Raw genomic sequence first — 10974 nt, forward strand, 5'->3', positions numbered from 1 at the left:
TTAAATGTTTTTTTTTTTAAAAGAAATAACCTAAAACATGAGTGGGAAGAGAAACAAAAGTATAAAGTTTATGAATCCTATTGAAGCTATTGAAGCTAAGTTCTTTTAAGTTTAAAATTTAAGATATTTTATGAAAGCTTCATAGTAACCACAAGGGAAAATTCTATAGTAATTACATGAAAGAACAGGATAAAGAAGTCAAAGCATACTGATACTAAATGACATGCACGAAATCAAAGACAGCAGGCTAAGAAACAAGGCGCAACAGATCTATGAAACAACCAAAAAAATTAACAAAATGTCAATAATATTTTTGCCTGTCAATAATTACTTTAAACATGAAAAATAAATTCTCCAATTTAAAGATATTAAATGGCTAATTGGATAAAATAGAAAAGATCCAATAATATGCTGCTTACAAGAGACTAACTTTAGCCTTAAAGACACACATAGACTGAGAGTGAAAGGATGGAAAAAGACATTTCCAAAAAATGGTAACCCTAAGTGACTCTTAATCTCACAAAACAAACTGAGGGTTGGTGGGGGGAGGGGATTTGGGAGAAGGGGGTGGGATTATGGACATTGGGGAGGGTATGTGCTTTGGTGAGTGCTGTGAAGTGTGTAAACCTGGTGATTCACACACCTGTACCCCTGGGGATAAAAATATATGTTTATAAAAAATAAAAAATTAATTAATGAAAAAAAAATGGTAACCAAAAATAGCAGGGGTAGTTATAAATATCAGACAAAATACACTTTAAACTAAAAATGGTAAAAAGAGACAAAGAAGATCATTATATAATGATAAATTATATAATGATATATAATGATATCATTATATATCATTATATAATGATAAAGAGGGCAGTACACAAAAAGACTGAGTGGTTTAAAATATTTATGTGTCCAACATGGAAGCATCTAAATAATTAAAGTCCGGGGCGCCTGGGTGGCTCAGTGGGTTAAGCTGCTGCCTTCGGCTCAGGTCATGATCTCGGGGTCCTGGGATCGAGTCCCGCATCGGGCTCTCTGCTCAGCAGGGAGCCTGCTTCCCTCTCTCTCTCTCTGCCTGCCTCTCCATCTACTTGTGATTTCTCTCTGTCAATAAAAAAAAAAAATCTTAAAAATAAATAAATAAATAAATAAAGTCCTAATTAACAAAGCTAAAAGAGGAAATAAACAGTAATGCAATAATATTTGGGAATTTTAGTACCTCACCCTCAACAACAGATAGATCATCCAGACAGAGAATCAATAAGGAAATAATGTATCTGAATAACACTATGGCCCAAATGGTACTAACAAACATCTCCAGAACATTCTATCCAACAATAGCAAAATACACATTCTTCTCAAGCATAGCTGGCACAGTTTCTAGGGTAGACCATATATTAAGCCACAAAACAAATCTTAACAAATTCAAGAAGATTGAAATTATATCAAGTATTTTCTCTGACCATGGTGATATGAAACTAAAAATCAATAGCAAGAGGAAAACTGGAAAAAACATAACCACATTGCAATTTAACAACATTCTCCTTAACAACCAATGGACAAAGAAGATACTACAGGGGAAATAAAAAGGTTTGCATTTATAAATTTTCTTGAGACAAACAAAAATTGAAATACAACATATCAGAACTTACTGGATATGACAAAGATACCCCTTGAGGAGGTTCATAGCAATAAACTCCTTCATTAAGGAGCAAGAAAGATCCCAAACAACCTAACTCTGCCTTGAGGAATTAGAAAAAAAAACAAATTGAGCCCAAAGTTAGCAGAAAAAATGGAAGAAATAAGTATTAGAGCAAAAATAAATAAAATAAAGAACAGAAAAATAGAAAAGAGTAACCAAACTAAGAGTTGATTCTTTGAATATAAAAACAAAATTGACAAAATTTCAGTTAGACTAACCGAGACAAAAAGAGAAAGGACACATACCAACCAAAGTATACATGGAAGACATTATAACAGATACCACAAATATTCAAAGGATCATAAGATGTTACTATGAAGAGCTATATGCAAAGAAACCAGACAACATGGAAAAAATGGATAAAATTCTTAGAAACATACAACTTACCAAGACTGAATGAAGAAGAATAGAAAATCTGATATGGAGATTGAATCAGAAATCAAAAATCTCTCAATGAAGAAAAGCCCAGGACTGGATGGCTTCAATGGCGAATCTTAACAAAATTTATTTATTTAGTTATTTATTTTACTATTTTATTTATTTATTTGATAAAGAGAGATCACAAGTAGGCAGAGAGGCAGGCGGTGAGAAAGGGGGGTAAGCAGGCTCCCTGCAGAGCAGAGAGCTCAATGCAGGGCTTGATTTCAGGCCCCCGAGATTATGACCTGAGCCAAAGGCAGAGGCTTAACTCACTGAGCCACCCAGGTGCCCCTTAACAAACATTTAAATAGAATTAACAACAATCCTCTTAAGCTCTTCCAAAAAACTAAAGAGCAAAGAACAGTCCCAAACTCATTTTACAAGACCAACATCAATTATCAACATCAACTTCAAGTCCAACTAGAAAATAAAACTACAGGCCAATATTCCTGATGAATATAAATGCAAAAATTCTCAATAAAATGTGAGCAAACTAAATGCAGCACTACATTAAAAAGATCACTCGCCACGATTAAGTGGGGTTTATCCTAGGATGTAAGGATGATTCAGTATACACAAATCAATCAATGTGGTATATAATATTAATAGAATGAAAGAAAAGAATCTTTTAGTCATCTCACTATACAGAAAAAGCATTCAACAAAATTTAACATATATTCATGATAAAAACTTTAAAACAAATTAGACATATAAGTAACGTATCTCAACATAATACAGGCTGTATATGACAAGCTACCAGTTAACATCAGACTTAATAGTGTAAGTTTTTCTCTATAATCAGGAATAAGACAAGGGTGCCCACTCTTCTACTCCTGTTTAACATTGTACTATGTATCTTAGAGCAATCAGGCTAGAAAAAGAAATAAAAGTTATCAGAATTGGAAAGAAAAAAGTAACATTTTATTTGAAGATGCATGATTTTATACATAGGAAATAATAAAGAGTGGATCAAAAAACAGAGCTGATCAATGAATTTAGTTAAACTTGCAGAATATAAAATTAATATACAAATATCAGTAATGTTTCTATACACTAACAATGAATTTTCTGAAAAAGAAATAATCCCCTTTATAATAGTATCAAAACCAAGAAAATACTTAGGAATAATTTTTTTAAAGATTTATTTATTTACTTATTTTGAGAGAAAGAGAGAGAAAGCAAAGGAATGGGGAGTGGGGCAGAGGCAAAGGAAGAGAGAGAATCTCAAGGAGACTCCATGTGAGTGTAGAGCCTGACAGGGGCTCAATCTCACCACCCTGATAACATGATCTGAGCCAAAATCAGGAGTCAGACACTGAACCAACCAAGCTATCCAGGCACTCCAGGAATAATTTTAACTAAAGAGATGAAAGGTCTCCACTCTGAAAACTAGAAATAAATGGAAAGATATTTCATGTTCACAGATTGGAAGAATTAATATTGCTAAAATGTCAATACTACCAAAAGTCAGCCATAAACATTCAATTCCTATTAAGATTCCAATGGCTTTTTTGAGAAGTGGGGGGAGGGAAGCCCTAAAATCTACATGGAACTACCAATGATCATAAATAGCCAAAGCAAATTTTGAAAAAGAGGAACAAAGCAGGAGGTATCAAACTTCCTGATTTCAAGTTATACTATAAAGTTATGTTTACCCAAACAGGAAGATACTGGCATAAAAACAGACAAATAGATGAATGAAACAGAATCAAGAATCCAGAAATAAACCCAAGCATCAGCAAGAGTGCAAATAATCTCATACATGACCAGCCTTTAGCATAAAATTGTTAACACCTTAAAATTGCCTACAAAGAGGAAAATAAATACCAAATTCCAACAAAGCTTGAGCTCTAACTACTACTCCAAGCAACAAAACCTTCCTCTCCCTGTTCACTCTCCAAGAAAGAAAAGACCCAACACTAAGTATTAAAATATCCACGTCAGCCCGAGACTTGGAAATTCACAGCACCAGCTGCATTAATGTGGTTTGAAAGTGAGATGAGGTGACAGCTTCAGAGAAGCTTTGTGTCAGGGGGAGAAGGAGATAAAGAAGCCCCTCACCCCCAGTAGATGGGATAATGAAGGGAAGGAAAGAAGGAAGGAGGAATTTAAAGATACTGCAGAAATGAAAAGCATGACAACATTGCCCTTTCCCTTCCCAATATTATGTGTTAAAGGAAGTACATTTTACTATTCTGGATATAGGATGCCCAGAAATAGGAAATATCAGACCAACTTTACACAGTACTGAAAGAAGAAAAGAGAAAATGGAAATTATCCCCCCAAAATCAGGGAAAAAACAGAAGCAGAATTAACACAATATTCCAAACTGAGCTAAATGCCTTCAAACAGGTATCTAGAAATATTTTTAAGACAATCATGCAAATATTAATGTACAAAACACAGAAAGAAATGGAACAAGAGCTAATCAAAATCAGGAAAGAAATTAAAGAAAATGCAAAAAGATCAACTCAGAAATAAAGAGTATGTGCTGACTATAGTAATAATACTGTATACTTGTATACTTGAAACCTATATACTTGAAATAGAGTAGACTTAGGTGTTCACACCACAAACAATGTGGTGCATTGTACCATCATTGTATAATTGTACATCTTAAATATATAACTCTTATTTGACAATTCTATCTGAGTAAATCTGGGCAGGGGGATAAAAAATAAATTCCAAAGCCCTAGTGGACTAAAATCAAATAAAAATTTAATAATGGATAATCAAGAAAGGCATGAATATAAGACTAAAAATGAGATAAAGGGGTAAAAAAAGTGAAGAGAAAGTGGTTGAAAATAAGACTGAAAAAAAGATTCAACATGTGTAAGTGGAGACCCTGGGGAAAAAAAAACAGAACAAGAAAACAGAACTAATATTTAAAACCATAATTCAAGAAAACTTTTCAGACACCAAAGGAATCAAATGTACACACTTGAAAGGGCATGCCATATACCTAAGAAAATTGGTTCTGAACAATTGAATTTGAGACATATTCTAGAAAGACAATTAGATCTCAAAGGCAATGAAAAAATCTTCCAGGCATCTAGACAAAAAGCTCAAACAACTTATAAGAAACTTAGGATGGCGTGACAAGAGAAACATATAAAGCACAGAAATGGCAAAACAGCATTTTCAAGAAACTCAAAAAAATACAGTGAAAAGCCAAGGATTTTATATCCAGCTAAATGATTGTTGAAGTATCAGTGCTATGAGTAACTGTTTTTGTTTTTGTCTTTGTTTTTTTGGAGAGTGAGTGGATAGGGGCAGAGGGAGAAAGAGAATCTTTTTTTTTTTTAATTTATTTACTTTCATCATAACAGTATCATTTTTTCACCACACCCGGTACTCCATGCAATCTGTGCCCTCTATAATACCCACCACCTGGTACCCCGACCTCCCACCCCCCGCCACTTCACACCCCTCAGATTGTTTTTCAGTCCATAGTCTCTCATGATTCACCTCCCCTTCCAATTTACCCCAACCCCCTTCTCTCTAACTCCCCATGTCCTCCATGCTTTTTGTTATGCTCCACAAATAAGTGAAACCGTATGATAATTGACTCTCTCTGCTTGACTGATTTCACTCAGCATAATCTCTTCCAGTCCCGTCCATGTCACTACAAAAGTTGGGTATTCGTCCTTTCTGATGGAGGCATAATACTCCATAGTGTATATGGACCACGTCTTCCTTATCCATTCATCTGTTGAAGGGCATCTTGTTTCTTTCCACAGTTTGGCCACCGTGGCCATTGCTGCTATAAACATTGGGGTACAGATGGCCCTTCTTTGCACTACATCTGTATCTTTGGGGTAAATACCCAGGAGTGCAATGGCAGGGTCATAGGGAAGTTCCATTTTTAATTTCTTGAGAAATCTCCACACTGTTCTCCAAAGAGGCTGCACCAACTTGCATTCCCACCAACAGTGGAAGAGGGTTCCCCTTTCTCCACATCCTCTCCAACACATGTTGTTTCCTGTCTTGCTAATTTTGGCCATTCTAACTGGTGTAAGGTGATATCTCAATGCAGACACTTCTCCAATAAAGACATACAAATGGCTATCAGACACATGAAAAAATGTTCATCATCACTAGCCATCAGGGAGATTCAAATTAAAACTACATTGAGAGAGAGAATCTTAAGCAGATTCCACATCCAGTATGGAGCCTAACTTGGAGTTTAATCTCACAATCTTGAGATCATGACCTGAGCTGAAATAGAGTTGGATCTTAATTGATTGAGCTTCGCAGACTCCCCCTATGGATAACTGATTTAACCCTTAAGTCCTTAGAAAATGCTGTACTCATAAACTCTTCTGGAAAAATCTACCGCAGGAGCAGGGGGAACTTCATCCTACCAAGAAGTGACTGGGGAATCTTGGAGGAAAAAAAAAAAAAAAGATGGTGAGCATTTAATATATTTATTTGAATATCTAAAACTAAAGGAGGGGGGTGAAGACATAGATAGAAAAATAATATACAAATATATGTTCTGATAAAATGGAAATTTTATGACTAAAATAAAAGTGAGGAAAAGGAATTTAAAAAGTAAAAGAAGAGCATTAATTGATGTTCAGGGAATCCATGAGGGTTAAAAGGTACCCTTTAATACTCACCTCATGGGCAGAATAAGGACCCCCCTACACACACACAAAGATACCCATGCCTGAATTCTAAGGTCTGTGACAATCTCCAGTTAAATGACAGAAGGAATATCATGGATGAAGTTAAGATGAAGGAAATTATCCTTGATGAATCTGGATGGCCCACTGTAATAGCATGGGCTCTTAAAAATGGGAGGGGAGGTCAGGAGAATCACGCAGTGAGAGATACATGTGGGAAGAAGAGACAGGAGAGATTCAGGATGGAGGAGGGGGGCTAGGAGCCAAGGAGTGTGGGTGGTGTCTGGAAGACAGAAATGGCTCTCAGTTGACAGCCAGCAAGGAAGAGGCTTCAGTTCCACCATCACAAGGAACTGAATTCTGCCCACAGTCTGAGTGAGCTGGGAATCAGATTCTTCCCTGGAGCCTCCAGACAGGACTGCTGCCTTGATGACTCCTTAATCACAAAAAATAATATAATACATTTGCTTTGTGATTAAACCACTAAGTTTGTGGTGCTCTATTATGGCAGCAAGGGAAAACCAATACAACTGAAAAACTAGAAAGTAAAGAATTAAGGAAAAACTGTAAAAAATACCAACATAAAGGTAGCCATTTGAATATAAATACAAATCATCAGAAATAACAAAAGTAAAATCTAAAACAGAACAGAGAACACATCACATAAACAAACATAGTAAATACAGCACAATACGTACAGGGATTATAATTGAAACCTAAAACATGTAACCTAGAAGCTGTAATCTAAAATAACACAGCTCACCCCAGGCACATCAATCAATAATGTCAATAGATGAAGTTAAAGAAAATATTTTCAAATGGCTCATAAACTAAAACCTAACTCCATCACCTATACAAGAGACATACCTACAGCTGAATAGTTTAAAAAGCCTAAAAATAAAGGGTTGGACAAAGCAGATGGAGACATTAAAAAAGCAAGGGTTGCAATCCTATTTCAAAGGTAATGAAGCTCCAAAGCATTTTTATTTGTTTGTCAATTTGACGTATCATGTTTGAGTTCTGACTTCTTTTGTTTAAGTGTCTTATAGCACATTATTTTTACCTTTTTCTCCTTTCTTGTCCTCTAATTTCTTCTTTATATAGTGGTTCTCTGTCATATGGTACATAGATACTCTGAAATGTTATATCTTCATCACAGTAAAACTTTATACAGCATTGTAAAGTCTCCTACTTTGTCTAGTTTTACATTTATTTCTAGGATCCATTTTGAATTACTTTTTGTATTTTCGTATGCAGAATAAAATATGGATCACAGTTTATTATTTTACACTTGGGAATCCAATGGTTCCAGTGCCTTTTACTGAGAAGACTATTTTATACATGGAATTGCCTCTGTGCCTTTGTAAAAAATAAGTTGTCTATAAAGTTGTGGGTCTATTTCTGGACACTTTATTCAGCTTCATTGATCTTTTTGTTTGCCTTCTTTTTTTTTAAAGATTTTATTTATTTATTTGACAGAGAGAAACACAAATAGATGGAGAGGCAGGCAGAGAGAGAGAGAGGGGAGCAGGCTCCCTGCTGAGCAGAGAGCCCAAAGCGGGGCTCAATCCCAGGACCCCAGGATCCTGACCTGAGCTGAAGACAGCGGCTTAACCCACTGAGCCACCCAGGTGCTCCTTTGTTTGCCTTTTTAACAATACCAAATGGTCCTGATTATTATAGTTTTAATATGTCTTAAAATAAGATAGCATTAGTCCTCCAGCCACAACTTAAGTTTTAAAAACTGCTTGAGCAATTCAAGACCTACTGTATCTCCATATGAATTTTAGAATTATCTTGTAAATTTCTTCAAAAATTCCTTTTTTTTAAAAAATTGGGATTGGGTTGAATCAGCAGATCCTTCTGAGAAGGATTAAAATTATAACAATTTCAAGTCACAAATACACACAAATAGAGCAACAAAATACTAAACAGTTATACATGTCTCTAATTTCCTTCAGTAATGTTTTGTAATTTTCTATGTACTGATATTAAATATTTTTGTAATATTTTCTCTAAATATATCATATTTTTTCCAGTTTTTATTTTTAAAAAATTTTTGTAAATTTTTTAAAAACATATAATATATTTTTTCCCCAGGGGTAAAGGTCTGTGAATTGCCAGGTTTACACACTTCACAGCACTCACCACAGCACATACCCTCCCCAATTTCCATAAAACCATCCCCCTTCTCCCAACCTCCCTCCTCCCAGCAACCCTCAGTTTCTTTTGTGAGATTAAGAGTCACTTATGGTTTGTCTCCCTCCCAATCCCATCTTGTTTCATTTATTCTTCTCCTACCCCATTAACCCCACCATGTTGCATCTCCACTTCCTCATATCAGGGAGATCATATGATAGTTGTCTTTCTCCAATTGACTTATTTCACTAAAGATGATACCCTCTAGTTCTATCCACATCGTCACAAATGGCATGATTTCATTTCTTTTGATGGCTGCATCGTATTCCATTGTGTATATATACGACCTCTTCTTGACCCATACCTCTGTTGATGGACATCTAGGTTCTTTCCATAGTTTGGCTATTATAGACATTGCTGATATAAACATTCGGGTGCACGTGCCCCTTCGGATCACTACGTTTGTATCTTTAGGGTAAATACCCAATAGTGCAATTGCTGGGTCATAGGGTAGTACTATTTTCAACATTTTGAGGAACCTCCATGCTGTTTTCCAGAGTGGTTGCACCAGCTTGCATTCCCACCAACAGTGTAGGAGGATTCCCCTTTCTCCACATCCTCGCCAGTATCTGTCATTTCCTGACTTGTTGATTTTAGCCATTCTGACTGGTGTGAGGTGATATCTCATTGTGGTTTTGATTTGTATTTCCCCTGATGCCGAGTGATATGGAGCACTTTTTTATGTGTCTGTTGGCCATCTGGATGTCTTCTTTACAGAAATGTCTGTTCATGTCCTCTACCCATTTCTTGATTGGATTACTTGTTCTTTGGATGTTGAGTTTGCTAAGTTCTTTATAGATTTTGGAGACTAGCCCTTTATCTGGTATGTCGTTTGCAAATATCTTCTCCCATTCTGTCAGGTGTCTTTTGGTTTTGTTAACTGTTTCCTTTGCTGTGCAAAAGCTTTTGATCTTGATGAAATCCCAAATGTTCATTTTTGTCCTTGCTTCCCTTGCCTTTGGTGATGTTCCTAAGGAAGATGTTGCTGGGGCTGAGGTCGAAGAGGTTGCTGCCTGTGTTCTCTTCAAGGATTTTGATGGATTCCTTTCTCACATTGAGGTCCTTCATCCATTTTGAGTCTATTTTTGTGTGTGGTGTAAGGAAATGGTCCAATTTCATTTTTCTGCATGTGGCTGTCCAATTTTCCCAACACCATTTATTGAAGAGGCTGTCTTTTTTCCATTGGACCTTCTTTCCTGCTTTGTCGAAGATTAGTTGACCATAGAGTTGAAGGTCTATTTCTGGGCTCTCTATTCTGTTCCATTGATCTATGTTCTGTTTTTGTGCCAGTACCTTGCTGTCTTGATTATGACAGCTTTGTAATAGAGCTTGAAGTCCGGAATTGTGATGCCACCAACTTTGGCTTTTTTATTTGTTCCATTTCTTTGAAGAAAATGGATAGTACTTTGATAGGAGTTGCATTAGATGTGTATTTTGCTTTAGGTAGCATAGACATTTTCACAACATTTATTCTTCCAATCCAGGAGTATGGAACATTTTTCCATTTCTTGTGTCTTACTTAATTTCTTTCATGAGTACTTTATAGTTTTCTGAGTATAGATTCTTTGCCTCTTTGGCTAGGTTTATTCCTAGGTATCTTATAATTTTGGGTGCAATTGTAAATGGGATTGACTCCTTAATTTCTCTTTCTTCTGTCTTGTTGTTGTTGTAGAGAAATGCAACCAATTTCTGTGCATTGATTTTAAATCCTGACACTTTACTGAATTCCTGTACAAGTTCTAGCAGTTTTGGAGTGGAGTCTTTTGGGTTTTCCACACATAGTATCATATCATCTGCGAAGAGTGATAGTTTGACTTCTTCTTTGCCGATTTGGATGCCTTTAATTTCCTTTTGTTGTCTGATTGCTGAGGCTAGGACTTCTAGTACTATGTTGAATAGCAGTGGTGATAATGGACATCCCTGCGGTGTTCCTGACCTTAGCGGGAAAGCTTTCAGTTTTTCTCCATTGAGAATGATATTTGCCATGGGTTTTTCACAGATGGCTTTGATGATATTGAGGTATGTGCCCTC

Source organism: Mustela nigripes, chromosome 1, assembly GCF_022355385.1.
Source record: "Mustela nigripes isolate SB6536 chromosome 1, MUSNIG.SB6536, whole genome shotgun sequence".
Lineage (NCBI taxonomy): Eukaryota > Metazoa > Chordata > Mammalia > Carnivora > Mustelidae > Mustela > Mustela nigripes.